Consider the following 13,526-nt stretch of genomic DNA (forward strand, 5'->3'; position numbering starts at 1 on the left):
AAATTATCAGTAGCAATTGATCATTAACATTATTAATTATTCAGATTAAATCCAATAATTTAAATATACATAATTTATTACTTTAATGAAATTAAACTTCTAGAGTTCAATAAACGAGTTCAATATGACGTCACCTTTTACGTAATTTCTAATAAATTGTCTTTTTTTTTTCCATGTTCTCTTGTATTTCTTCCATCCCATTTTATTAGATACTTTCTATCAATAATTTCCATGCCATTCATGATTCTATAGTTATCAAGTCTCCTCTCTCTCTTCTTTGCTCTAATGTCTGTAGCTCAAGTTTTGTCAGCCTCTCCTCATATGGTAATTCTGATAACGCTGGTGCCAACTCTGTAATTGCTCTTTGTATTCTTTCAAGTTTTGTTATACATTTTTTTTTGTACTTGGTAACCACGTTGTTGCTGCATACTCCAATCTTGGTCTTATCAAAGTGACTAGAATTTTCTTCACCATTTCTTCATCCAGGTATTTAAATACCACTTTGATTGATCTTATCAGAATATAAGTTTCTCAAAAATTTTTGATTATATGTTTCTCAGGGGACATATTATTCATAATATTGACTCCTAGGTCTTCTCTTTTTCCTTTTTTTTTTAAATTTCTTCCTCTCCCAATGTATGTGATCCCATTTTTCTTTCTTCGCTTCTTCCAAATTCCATTATACTACAGTTCTTAAGTTGAATTCCATCTCCCACTTCCTACTCCATTCCTGTACCTTATTGAGATCACTCTCCAGTGACTCACAATCTTCTTTGGTGTTCACTTTTTTAAACTTTTTTGCATTGTCTGCAAAGAAGCTCATATAACTTTCAATTCCTTCATCCATATCATTAATATATATAGCAAACATTATTGGGGCCAAAACTTTTCCTTGTGGAGGTCCACTAATCACCTCATCCCAATTGGAATGTTTGTCTCTTATCACTATTCTCATTTTCCTTTCATGGAAGTTGTCCATCCACTTAAGTAGTTTGCTCTGTATTCCTCCTGCAGTTTCTAATTTCTTTAGCAATTTCTTATGTGGCACCTTATCAAAAGCTTTTTTCAGGTCTAGAAATGCACAATCAGCCCATTCATCTCTTTCTTGTATTATAGCTATTAGTCTTGAATAGAAACACATCAAGTTTGTCTCACATGATCTTCCTTGTCTAAATCCAAACTGCCTTGGATTTAGTACATTTTTTTCCAAATGCATTATCCATCTAATTTTGATAATTCTTTCACAACTTTTAGCTACCATACTTGTAAGGTCTTCTTTGTTTCCCCCCTTATATATTGGTACTACATTTGCTCTTTTCTAATCTTCTGAAACTTTTCCTTCCTTCAATGAACTGTTATTAGACTATGTATTTTGTCTGTTAGTTCATTCCTGCATTCTCTCAAAATACAGTTTGCCATTTCATCTGGACCATGCGATTTTCTAACATCGAGATTACTCAAGTGATTCATTATTTCAATCCTTGTTACTTCTCTTTTATAGGGGGGACTTTCTCCTCCCACTTGACATCTCTAAGTTGTATGTCCTCCCTCATAAAACCGATTTTAAATTCTTGTTCATAATTTCTGCCATTTCTATCTAATCTGTGTATTCAATTCCTCCTTTTTGTAGTTTCTCTAAGTCTTGTTTGTTTTTCAGTTTGTTGTTTACAAATCTATAAAATAGTTTTTGGTTGATCTTTACATTTTTCTATGACATCCTTTTCATATTTTCTCTTTTCTTCTCTGCACACTTGTACATATTCATTTCTATAGCAAGTATATATTTTCCATTTTTTGGGTCTTTTGTCTTTCCTCAATTTTATCCAAGCTTTATCCCTTTTGTCTTTTAACCCACTACATTTTTTGTTGTACTAACATTTTACATATCCTATTTCTTGTTTTTGTCTTGGAACATACTTTTCCACTCCTTCCTTATAAATTTTTGTCAACATTTTACATTTCTACTGTTGTTTCCTCCTTGTGTATTCTTTCTCAGTCTGCTTTTTGATTTTTTTTCTCATTTTATAAAAATTTGTTTTTCCATGCATCAATCTTCCCTTTCTATATTGTGTTTTCCCATGTATTTTTCCTCATTTAGTTCCAGTTCAACTAATATGAGGTCATTTTACTAAGTGGGGTCTTATATTCAACCTTGTCCACTATTTCAGGTTCTGATGCGAGTATTAGGTCTACTCTTGATGGTTCTTCCTCATTTCTATACCTAGTATTCTCTTGTATCCATTGTGTCATTGTATGTTCTATAATCATATCAAGTAGTACATTTCCACATAGGTCATCTCCACTCTTCACTGTCATCTCTTCCCAGCAGATTTCTTTACAATTAAAGTCACCCATTATAACTATTCTTCCTCCATCTTCCCAGCAGATTTCTTTAGAATTAAAGTCACCCATTATAACTGTTCTTCCTCCATCTACCATTATCTTATTTAGTGTTATCCTTGTGCCTTCTAACATTTTCTTGTGTTCTCTCTCTTCCCACGAAGCCGTTTTAGGAGGCACATAATTTACCACAAACTTCCTGCTCTTCTTGTCCTTGTCCTCTATTTCCATCAGAATCATCTCCACTCTATTCTTTCACATTTATATCCTTCTTAGTCAGGAACATAACTCCACCTTGTTTTACTTCTCTGTTTCTAATCCAACAATTATATGTGCCATGTCCTACACTGTTGGGTGGTAATGGACCTTTCAATTTTGCCTCTACAATTTCCATTATGTCAGGTTCTTTTTCTTTCAGGTAATCATTCACTTTATTCAAGCCTGTTATTAATCCATCTATATTTGTGAAGGATACTTTTAATTTTGTTACCTCCATCCTGTTTTGTGTTTCCCTTCTGTTTTTCTCTCCTATGAAGCATTTCTTCACTTTCATATCCACTACTCTCCATTAGAAATTCTCTTTGTCTGACTCTGTTCTGTTCTCGTTTTTTTCCTTAGCTTCAATTCTTTTTGTTTTTTCTTCCTCTCCTCTGTTAATCTCTCTTTTTATCCATACCTGTTTATAATGATCACTTTCTGCTAGTTTCCCTGTTTTTGATAAGACACTCTCTGCTGTTGTTTGTGACCTGAATTTAACCTTAATTGGTCTGGTCTCATCTACACATTTCTTCAATTTCTTTCCCTATTTCCTATTCACCTTGAAATATTTTCAATACCTTGTTTACTTTTTCCTTCTCATCTCTTGTAGTCCTATTTGGCTTATGTTTCTCTTCCATTCCTAATATAATTATACAGTTCTTTTTTGTCCCATGATTCATTCAATTTTGTTAGTTTTCCCTCTAGACTTGCTAATCGGGGGAGGTTGTCATCTCTTCCCTCATTAAATCCATACAAAGAATTATCTCCACTTCCTATTGAGCTGCTCTTATCTATATTTCTACTTTTAACAGCTTTGCTTACTTGATTGACATCATCTGTGTCATCTGCACATCTTCTATCCACATCCCCTCTGACGTCTGAGGCTCGATCCTTCCCCTCCTCACCCCTTTCCACCTTACTCAACAATGCCTTCCCCTCTCCTCCCTTTCCACCCACCCCCCACACCATGAACTTTCCCCCCTCCCTACCAACACAATAGAGGTACTCACTCGTCGCTGAAATCCATGAAAACTGCGTATTCCTTTGGAGTTTTAATCTTTGCCGGCAATCCGAAATGTATGTACTTAGCTAGTTGTATTTTACAGGAAGGGGAGCTATGCTCATAGTGTCCCATCTCCATATCTTGTTATATCTAATTTGCCCTGTATTTGTTTCTTGTATTATATCTATTAGTCTTGAATAGAAACACATCAAGTTTGTCACACATGATCTTCCTTGTCTAAATCCAAATTGCCTTGGATTTAGTATATTGTTTTTTTCAAATGCTTTACCCGTCTAATTTTGATAATTCTTTCTCAAAATTTAGCTACCGTATTTGTATGAGAGACTGGTCTATAGTTTGTAGGATCTTCTTTGTTTCCCCCCTATATATATTGGTAATATATTTGCTCTTTTCTAGTCTTCTGGAACTTTTCCTTCTTTCAATAAACTGCTTATTAGACTATGCATTTTTTCTGTTAGTTCATTCCTGCATTCTCTCAAAATCCAGTTTGCCATTTCATCTGGACCATGCGATTTTCTAACATCAGGATTACTCAAGTGATTCATTACTTCTTTCCTTGTTACTTCTATCTCTTTCATAAGGGGGACTTTCTCCTCCCACTTGACATCTTTAAGTTGTATGTTTTCCCTCGTAAACACTGATTTGAAATGCTTGTTCATAATTTCTGCCATTTCTATCTAATCTGTGTAGTCAATTCCTCCTTTTTGTAGTTTCACTAATTCTTGTTTGTTTTTCAGCTGGTTTACAAATCTGTAAAATAGTTTTGGTTGATCTTTACATTTTTCTATGACATACTTTCTGTATTTTCTCTTTTCTTCCCTATGCACTTGTACATATTGGTTTCTATAACCAGTATATATTTTCCATTTTTTGGATCTTTTATCTTTCCTCCAATTTATCCAAGCTTTATCCCTTTTGTCTTTTAACTCGCTACATCTTTTGTTGTCCCAACACTTTACATATCCTTTTTCTTGTTTTTGTCTTGGAGGATACTTTTCCACTCCTTATAAATTTTTGTCAAAATTTTATATTTGTCTTCTACTGTTGTTTCCTCCTTGTGTGTCCTTTCCCAGTCTGCTTTTTTTTTTTCTCTCTCTCATCTTTATCAATATTTGTTTTTCCATACATCAATCTTCCCTTTCTATATTGTTCGTTTTTTCCCTAAGTATCTTTCTTCATTTAGTTCCAGTTCAACTAATTCGTGGTCACTTTTACTTAGTGGTGTCTTATATTCCATCTTGTCCACTATTTCAGGTTCTGATGTGATTATTAGGTCCAGTCTCGATGGTTCTTCCTTATTTCTATACCTAGTATTCTCTTGTATCCATTGCATCATTGTATGTTCTATAATCATATAGGTTGTCTCCACCCTTCACTGTCATCTCTTCCCAGTAGATTTCTTTACAATTAAAGTCACCCATTATAACTATTCTTCCTCCATCTTCCATTATCTTATTTAGTGTTACCCTTGTGTCTTCTAACATATTTTTGGGTTCTCTCTTTTCCCACGAAGCCATTTTAAGAGGCACATAATTTACCAAAAAATTTCCTGCTCATGACCTTGTCCCCTATTTCCATCATAATCATCTCCACTCTATTTTTTCCATATGTAACCTTCCTCACATTTATATCCTTCTTAGTCAGGAACATAACTCCACCACCTTGTTTTACTTCTCTGTTTCTAATCTCATAATTATATGCACCATGTCCTACACTGTTGGGTGGTAATGGACCTTACAATTTTGTTTCTACAATTCCCATTATGTCAGGTTCTTTTTCCTTCAGGTTATCATTCAGTTCATTCAAGCCTGTTATTAAGCCATCTATATTTGTGAAAGACACTAAATTTTCTGTTACCTCCATCCTATTTTCTGTTTCCTTTCTGTTTTTCTCCACTATGAACCATTTTCTCACTTTCATATCAACTACTCTCCATTAGAGTTTCTCTTTGTCTAACTCTGTTCTGTTCTTGTTTTGTCCTTAGCTTCGATTCTTTGTTTTTCCCCTCTCTTTACTCTTTATTCATCTCTCTTTTTATCCATACCTGTTTATACTGATCACTTTCTGCTAGTTTCCCTGTTTTTGACAAGACATTTTCTTCTATTGTTTGTGACCTGAATTTAACCTTAATTGGTCTGGTCTTGTCTGTACTATATTTCCTTAGCCTATAAATTTCTTAAATTTCTTTCTCTATTTCTTGTTCACCTTGAAATATTTATACCATGTTTACTTTTTCTTTCTCATCCCTTATTCTTGTAGTCCTATTTGGATTCTGCTTGTCTTCCATTCCTAATATAATTATACATTTCTTTTTATCTGCTAAGTCTCTTACTATATTCTCCTCTCTCATCACTTTAATAACTGTGTCCTTAGTGTGTTCCTTCATCTGTTGTTTCACTATATCTCTAAATTCAATTTTGTTATCCTCCTGAACTTTTTTCCAACCACTTACCTCTTTTGCTATGGACTCTTTATTCTCTTTATTATTCCTCTTTAATTCCTCATTCTCCTTCTTTACATAACTGTCTTTTTGATTCTTCTATTTCTTTATTTAGGTTTTGGTTCTCCTTTAGTTCTTCCAATTTATCAGCTGTTTGTGTAACTGTTGCGAGTTGGCCAAACCTAACCTCCCATGATTTGTTCATTTTTGTTAGGTTTTCTTCTAGACTTGCTAATCCGGGGAGGTTGTCATCTCCTCCCTCATTAAATTCATAGAAATGTTTATATGCACTCTCCATTGAGCTGCTCTCATCTATATTACTACTTTTAATTCCTTTACTTGTACGACATCAGCTGTATCATCTGCACATCGTTTGTTGTTTACACTCCTTCTGGCATTTGAGGCATGCTCATCTCCTTCCTCATTTCCTTCCATTTTCTTCAATGCCTCCACTTCGCCTTTTTTATACCTGCCCACTACACCATGAGCTATCTCCTTCCCTACTAATACAACACAGGTACTCCCTCATCTCGGAAATCCATGAAAGTTGCGTTTTTTCCCCGGAGTTCCAATTTTTGCCATCAATTCGACGATGAATGTGTGTGTGTGTATTTACCTAGTTGATTGATTTATGAAATTTTTGGCTCAAAGGCCAAGTGCCGGTGCCGGTAGGCCATTCAGCACATAATTTACCTAGTTGCATTTTACAGGAAGGGGAGCTATGCTCGTGGTGTCCCGCCTTTGTATCTCACAGTGTCTAGTTTGCTCTTAAATTCAATAGTGGTATTTGCACATACTATTTTTTCATCCAGTTTGTTCAAAGTGTCCACCACTATGTGGAAAACTGTTCTTCACATCTCTTCTACAATTATGTTTTTTGAGTTTCTTTTCATGTCCTTTTGTGTTTCTCTTGTCCCAGTTTAACAGGTCCTCTCTATCAAGTATTTCTGTGCCCTTCATGATTGTATAGATGGTCAGTAGGTCACCTCTCTCTCTTCTTTGCTCCAGAGTTGGTAACTCCAATTTAACCAGTCTCTCTTCATATGACATGTTTGAAAGTGCAGGAGCCATTTTGTGGCTGCTCTCTGGATTCTATTTTCTTTATATTCTTTTTGGTACTGGGTGACCACAAAGTCGCCACATATTCTAGTCTAGGCCTCATCAGTGTGACTAATATTTTTTTAATCATCTCTTCGTCCAAATATGTAAATGCCACTTTTATTTATCTTAGCAACTTATAGGATTCTCCGACAATTTTGTTTATTTGTTTATCATAGGACAAGTTGTTTGAGATAATTACTCCCAAATCTTTTTCAGGTCCCACTTTCTTTACCTCCTTAGTTCCAATTTTATAGTCCTAATATTTTATTTTTACTTTTTACATTATGCTACAGTTGTTAATACTGAAGTCTACTTCCCATTTCTGACTCCAGTTCCATACCTTATTCAGGTCTTCCTGTAGTGATTCGCAATCTGTTTCAGTTTTTACAAGCTTCCTGCTCTTCCCATCCCTGTCCTCCACTTCCATCATAATCATCTCCACTCTATTCTTTCCATATGACATTCCTCACATTTATATCCTTCTTAGTCAGGAACATAACTCCACCCCCTTGTTTTACCTCTCTGTTTCTAATCCAATAATTATATGCACCATGTCCTACACTATTGGGTGGTAGTGGACCTTTCAATTTTGTCTCTACAATTCCCATTATGTCCGGTTCTTTTTCCTTCAGATAATCATTCAGTTTGTTCAAGCCTGTTATTAAGCCATCTATATTTGTGTAAGACACTTTTAATTTTCCACTATTTTCATTGTGTTTTCTGTTTCCTTTCTGTTTTTCTCTGCTATGAACCATTTCCTCACTTTCATATCCACTACTCTCCAATAGAATTTCTCTTTGTCTGACTGTTCTTTTCTTATTTTTTCCTTAGCTTCTATTTTCTTTGTTTTCTCATCCTCTCTTTCCTCTTTATTCATCTCTCTTTTTATTCATACCAGTTTATACAGATAACTTTTTGCTATTTTCATTGTTTTTGCTAAGATATTCTCTGCTGTTGTTTGTTACCTGAATTTAACCTTAATTGGTCTGGTCTTATCTGTATTGTATTTCCCTACTCTATATATTTCTTCAATTTCTTTCCCTGTTTTTTGTTCATCCTCTTGAACTACTACTAATTTCTTGTTCAACTTGTCCTTCTCCACTTTTACTCTTGTAGTCCTAATTGGATTATGCTTCTCTTCCATCCCTGATATAATTATACATTTCTTTTTATCCACAAAGTCTCTTACTATATTCTCCTTCTCCCTCATCACTTAATAACTGTGACCTTACTGTATTTTCCGGCTTAAAATGCACATCGGGTTATAATGCGCACCCATGCACTTCGTTATCTCGGTACACAGATAGCGCGCACCAACATATAACGCGCATGCCAGGAAAAGTCACTGGTGACTAAAGCTCGTGAACTGCAAGTATGCGACTCCTGCTTGCGTTGGTCCATTGTTTTGTGGGAAATTTGAGCCATGAAAAGTTTATTGAATACAAAATGTACATGAAAAATTTCGGATTTTTACAGAAAAATTGTAATTTACTATCCTGAGGGAATAATTCATCTTACAAGTTTTTATCACCGTGTTCAAGTTTTTATCACCGTGTACAAGTTGTTATCGCCAGGCAGCAACTATGTTTTGGTTCATAAGTGTCTTAACTGAAGTGACGTTTAGTTTAACAAACTCTCGCAAGAGGGTGTTTAGTGTAGGCTAGATTGGCAATAGAACTGTCAATCTCGGCCCTGATATCGCATATTCCGGGTGAGCTAAAACAGCCAACGTTCATGATGTTGGTACCAGTGCTGTTTTACGGATCCCAAATATTTGCATAGACTACGATAATTAATGTTAGTAAAAATAAACCAATGAAATAACGGTGATTAATTACTTAGTATCATGTGAACGAGGTTACATGGAGAAGTATTTTTCATTGGCTAGAGCCACCGCTGGGAAATCTGTTGATTTGTCACTAAATTAAGTGTCAGTTTAGGCATCAATCAGCACACAACTAAGAAAAAGTCGGAACTACATGTACTGGTATATGACTCATGTTGTGCGTTGGTCCCTTATTACTTTGTAGCTTAAATATTTTCTAGGAAATATGATCTAAAAAAAGTTTATTGAAAGTAAAATATACAGAAAAATTTCGGGATTTTTACAGACAATTTTCATGTTATATCTTGAGGAAATAATTCGTCTTTACCATTTTTTATTTAATACTGAAACAAACTACAGACTGTTTCGTTTTAGCTTTGAACCTACAATGACAGTGGTGAAATAGGACAGTCTCTCATCGAGGTGACATTTAGTTAATATAACTCCCGAAAGAGGGTGTTGTAGTCAGGTGTTTGACACAAGTTTATGAACGGCCGCAACGGAATTTGTACCGTACCTAAAGTGAAGCAACAAAGCCAACATAAAAATTCAAACTAGGATGCTGTGAACATGGGCAAATATCATGAATATTGATCATGTTTCATGGTGTTTAGGCCTATTTAAACATGAAAAATAAGATTCGATAGATACCTACCTATACCAAATATTTATATAGCCCATGCTGGCGTATTCTTTCATGTCACCATGGCTGTTCTTCTTGTTCTCACGGAACTTCACGGAGAAATGTGCCGTCCCGACTTTGTGAAGGCCAACATCATCATGTTGTGAAAAAAATTACACACACAGCCGCAGAATTTTTATCGTAGGCCGTAGATAATGCGCACCACCGGATAATGCGCACCCCCCATTTTTAGGCCCTTCCAACGGAAAAAAGTCGCGCACTATACGCCGGAAAATACGGTAGTTTGTTGTTTCATCTCTTGTGTTACTATATCTCTAAATTCAATTTTGTTGTTCTATTGGACTTTTCTCCAATCCTGTACCTCTTTTGCTATGGATTCTTTATTCTCTTTATTCTTCTTTAAGGGGACCAGCTGGTCAAGAATCGATGAAAATTGGGAAAAAAAATGAAAAACTGGGAAATATTTTCTACATCTGCGTATGGCAATCAACAGTCTGTATGTGGAGTATTTCATAAAAATTTGCCTTATTTTCGTAGTTATGGCAAATAAACCCCCTCCTCCCCCCCAACTCGACCCTATGATACGTATTGGTCAGTACAATATATATATTATTGCAATAAATAACAATAATTTGTAATGATTGAGTGCTATTGCTAGTGACTTCTGGCAACTCTGTCTCTGTACCAGAGGTTATATATAGACCCCAGCATGGAGGAATGGAACAAGGAGCTACAAGAATGTTTGCACGGTCTGAGTCTCTAGGATTCGGATATGTCAATTTTGTTGGAGATGGGGATTCCAGCGCCTACAATGCAGTTTGTGCACTGAACAATGACCGTAGCCCCTACGAAAACATCAAGGTCAACAAATTAGAATGTATCAATCATGTACAGAAGAGGATGGGGACAAGACTGAGGAAGCTGCATGATGAGGAACGAGTGGAGACTGTGACGAAGAGAGCTCAAAAGACCAAGTTTGCTGGGGCATCAAGACTGCAGTTTGTGTGCCAAGCAACAATTCTGGATCACAATTTTGGGTATCAGGAGGCAAGTTTATTGAAAACCCTGAAATTAGGCTCTGCATCCCTTGACCACTCCCTAACGATGCAGGAAGATCAAAGACAGTTGATGAGTCTGAGGAAGAAGAAACCCAAAACTGTGGAAAAAAACAAAGAAAAGTGTAAAAGAATATGCTCCTGGAACATTCAACTGAAAACCTGGCAACAATGAGTAGTGTTGGCAACTATGACACCCTAATGTAATAACCTGCCTAAAATGCAGGTGGGGACCAGGAGCCAGAAGACAGATTATATGACTGGACATCAACATACATGACTGAATATAAATAAATTTTATTCTAAATAGTATCAACAATCAAGCCTAAAAAAACTAAATAATGAAATGCCATGATATCCCTTATTTATATTAGTATGTAGGGGTTCAAAGTTAGTTTGCCCTGTATTCCTCCTACAGTTTCTAATTTCTTTAGCAATTTCTTATGTGGCACCTTATCAAAAACTTTTTTCAGGTCTAGAAATGCACAATCTCTTTCTTGTATTACATTTATTAGCCTTGAATAGAAACACAGTAAGTTTGTGACACATGATCGTCCTTGTCTAAATCCAAATTGCCTTGGATTTAGTACATTGTTTTTTTTTTTTCCAAATGCCTTACCCATCTAATTTTGATAATTCTTCCACAAATTTTAGCTATCGTACTTGTAAGAAAGACTGGTCTATAGTTAGTAGGGTCTTCATTGTTTCTCCCTTTATATATTGGTACTATATTTGCTCTTTTACAATCTTCTGGAACTTTTCCTTCTTTCAATGAACTGCTTATTAGACTATGTATATTGTCTTATAGTTCATTCCTGCATTCTCTCAAAATCCAGTTTGCCATTTCATCTGGTCTATGCAATTTTCCGACATTGAGTTTACTCAAGTGATTCATTATTTCATTCCTTGATACTTCTATCTCTTTCATGGGGGGATGTTCTCCCACTTGATATCTCTAGGTTGTATGTTTTCCCTCATAAACACTGATTTAAAATGCTTGTTCATAATTTCTGCCATTTCTATTTCCTCTGTGTATTCAACTCCTTGTCATAGTTTCTCTAATTCTTGTTTGTCGTTCAGTTTGTTGTTTACAAATCTGTAAAATAGTTTTTGTTGATCTTTACATTTTTCTATGACATCTTTTTCGTATTCTCTTTTTTTCTCTGCACATTTGTACATATTCATTTCTATATCTAATATATATTTTCCATTTTTCAGGTATTTTGTATTTTTCCTTTTTATCCAAGCTTTATTCCTTTTGTCTTTTATCTCCCTACATCTTTTGTTTTACCAACACTTTACATATTTTTTTTTCTTGTTTTTGTCTAGGGACATATTTTTCCACTCCTGTATAAAAAAAATTCAAAATATTCCATTTCTCTTCTACTGTTATTTCCTCCTTGTGTATTCTTTCCCAGTCTGCTTTTTGAAAGAATTCTCTTATTTCATAAAAAAAAAATCATACAATCCTTCCTTTCTATATTGTTCATTTTTCATTGTTCTGTCACTAGCTACCTCAGCCCTTTCTCTAACCTAGCCACAAGTGCTTTATCACCTACAAACAACAACTGTCTCACTTGCCACTTCCTTCCACTCTTATTTACCATCTACCATATATAACCCTTGTCCTTATTTTGGACAACCTACAAACAAGTTAGGTTAAACCAGGGTTTTATAGGTTTAGGTTATTGTAAGAACCCATTCCTGTAAAGCATAATTAGGTTCATATGTGTAAATGCATATTAATGTATATGTTTTCACTGGTAAAACTATTCAGAGACTTTATGGAAATATCACACCAAAAAAGTTTCATAGAAAGATTCCCTTTAATATAAGTTATAATGATGAAGTATGCTGACAAGAGACCTTTCACGGCTGATAATTATAACTATTGTTGCCTCGAGTTTCACTAACTGGGAACCCATAGCTCCAGAGTGGCTGGCAATGGTCTTTGGGCCCATTGATCTCTCTGGGAAGTAATATTGGATTGATGTTCATTGCAGTGTGGGATAGTTTCTGTCACAAAGTTCTAGTAGTAGGAGGGGAGCTGTCACCTGCTGTCATCTTCCCTAAAGTGAAAAGGAAATACAGTTAAACTTGATAGATGTCTAGGGCCCAGTCTGGAGATTGAGTGTCAGCTCCTTGGGGATGCATCTCCCAAGTAAGGTGAGGGTGTTTATGGGTTTTGAAGATGGGTGGCAGTGAAATTATTTTCTTTGACATCCATCTTGCTGGACCATCACTTGCAATTACCCATCTAGGTCTCTCACATCTTAAGCCATCTACAATCAAAACTTCTGTGAAGTTTACTGTAGTCTGATATTTCCAAAGGCTAGGGAGTCAGAGGTCAATTATTCTAAACTCCTCACTGATACTAAGCAGAAAAAAGCAAAAGTGGTAATATCAAGAACTACAGTATTTATTAAGAGCATATAGCCAACCAGACATGAGATATTTCTGCAAATCAATATAATTTTAGATCTCTCTTCTATTTATTTCATATATGACCCTCCAAGTTTTGTCCACATACGTGACACATTAACAAAACTACATAATTATATTCAAAACCAAGTTAAATGATAGTGTTTACATTATTTATATAATGAAGAAATGATGAACCCTGTACATAATTCTCCAAGAAAAAGTCATATTTTGCTCAAGCTTAAGTTCTTGAAACCTGAGCAAATGGAAAAAGATATTCACAGTTTAATGGGAATGCATAGTGGGAATGGAACCTTAAATATACACACACACATATATAAATATATATATATATAAATATATATATATATATATATATATATATATATATATATATATATATACCTATATATTAAAAA

The sequence above is a fragment of the Oratosquilla oratoria genome, chromosome 4 (genome assembly GCF_046742065.1).
Source record: "Oratosquilla oratoria isolate Oo_2021 chromosome 4, ASM4674206v1, whole genome shotgun sequence".
Lineage (NCBI taxonomy): Eukaryota > Metazoa > Arthropoda > Malacostraca > Stomatopoda > Squillidae > Oratosquilla > Oratosquilla oratoria.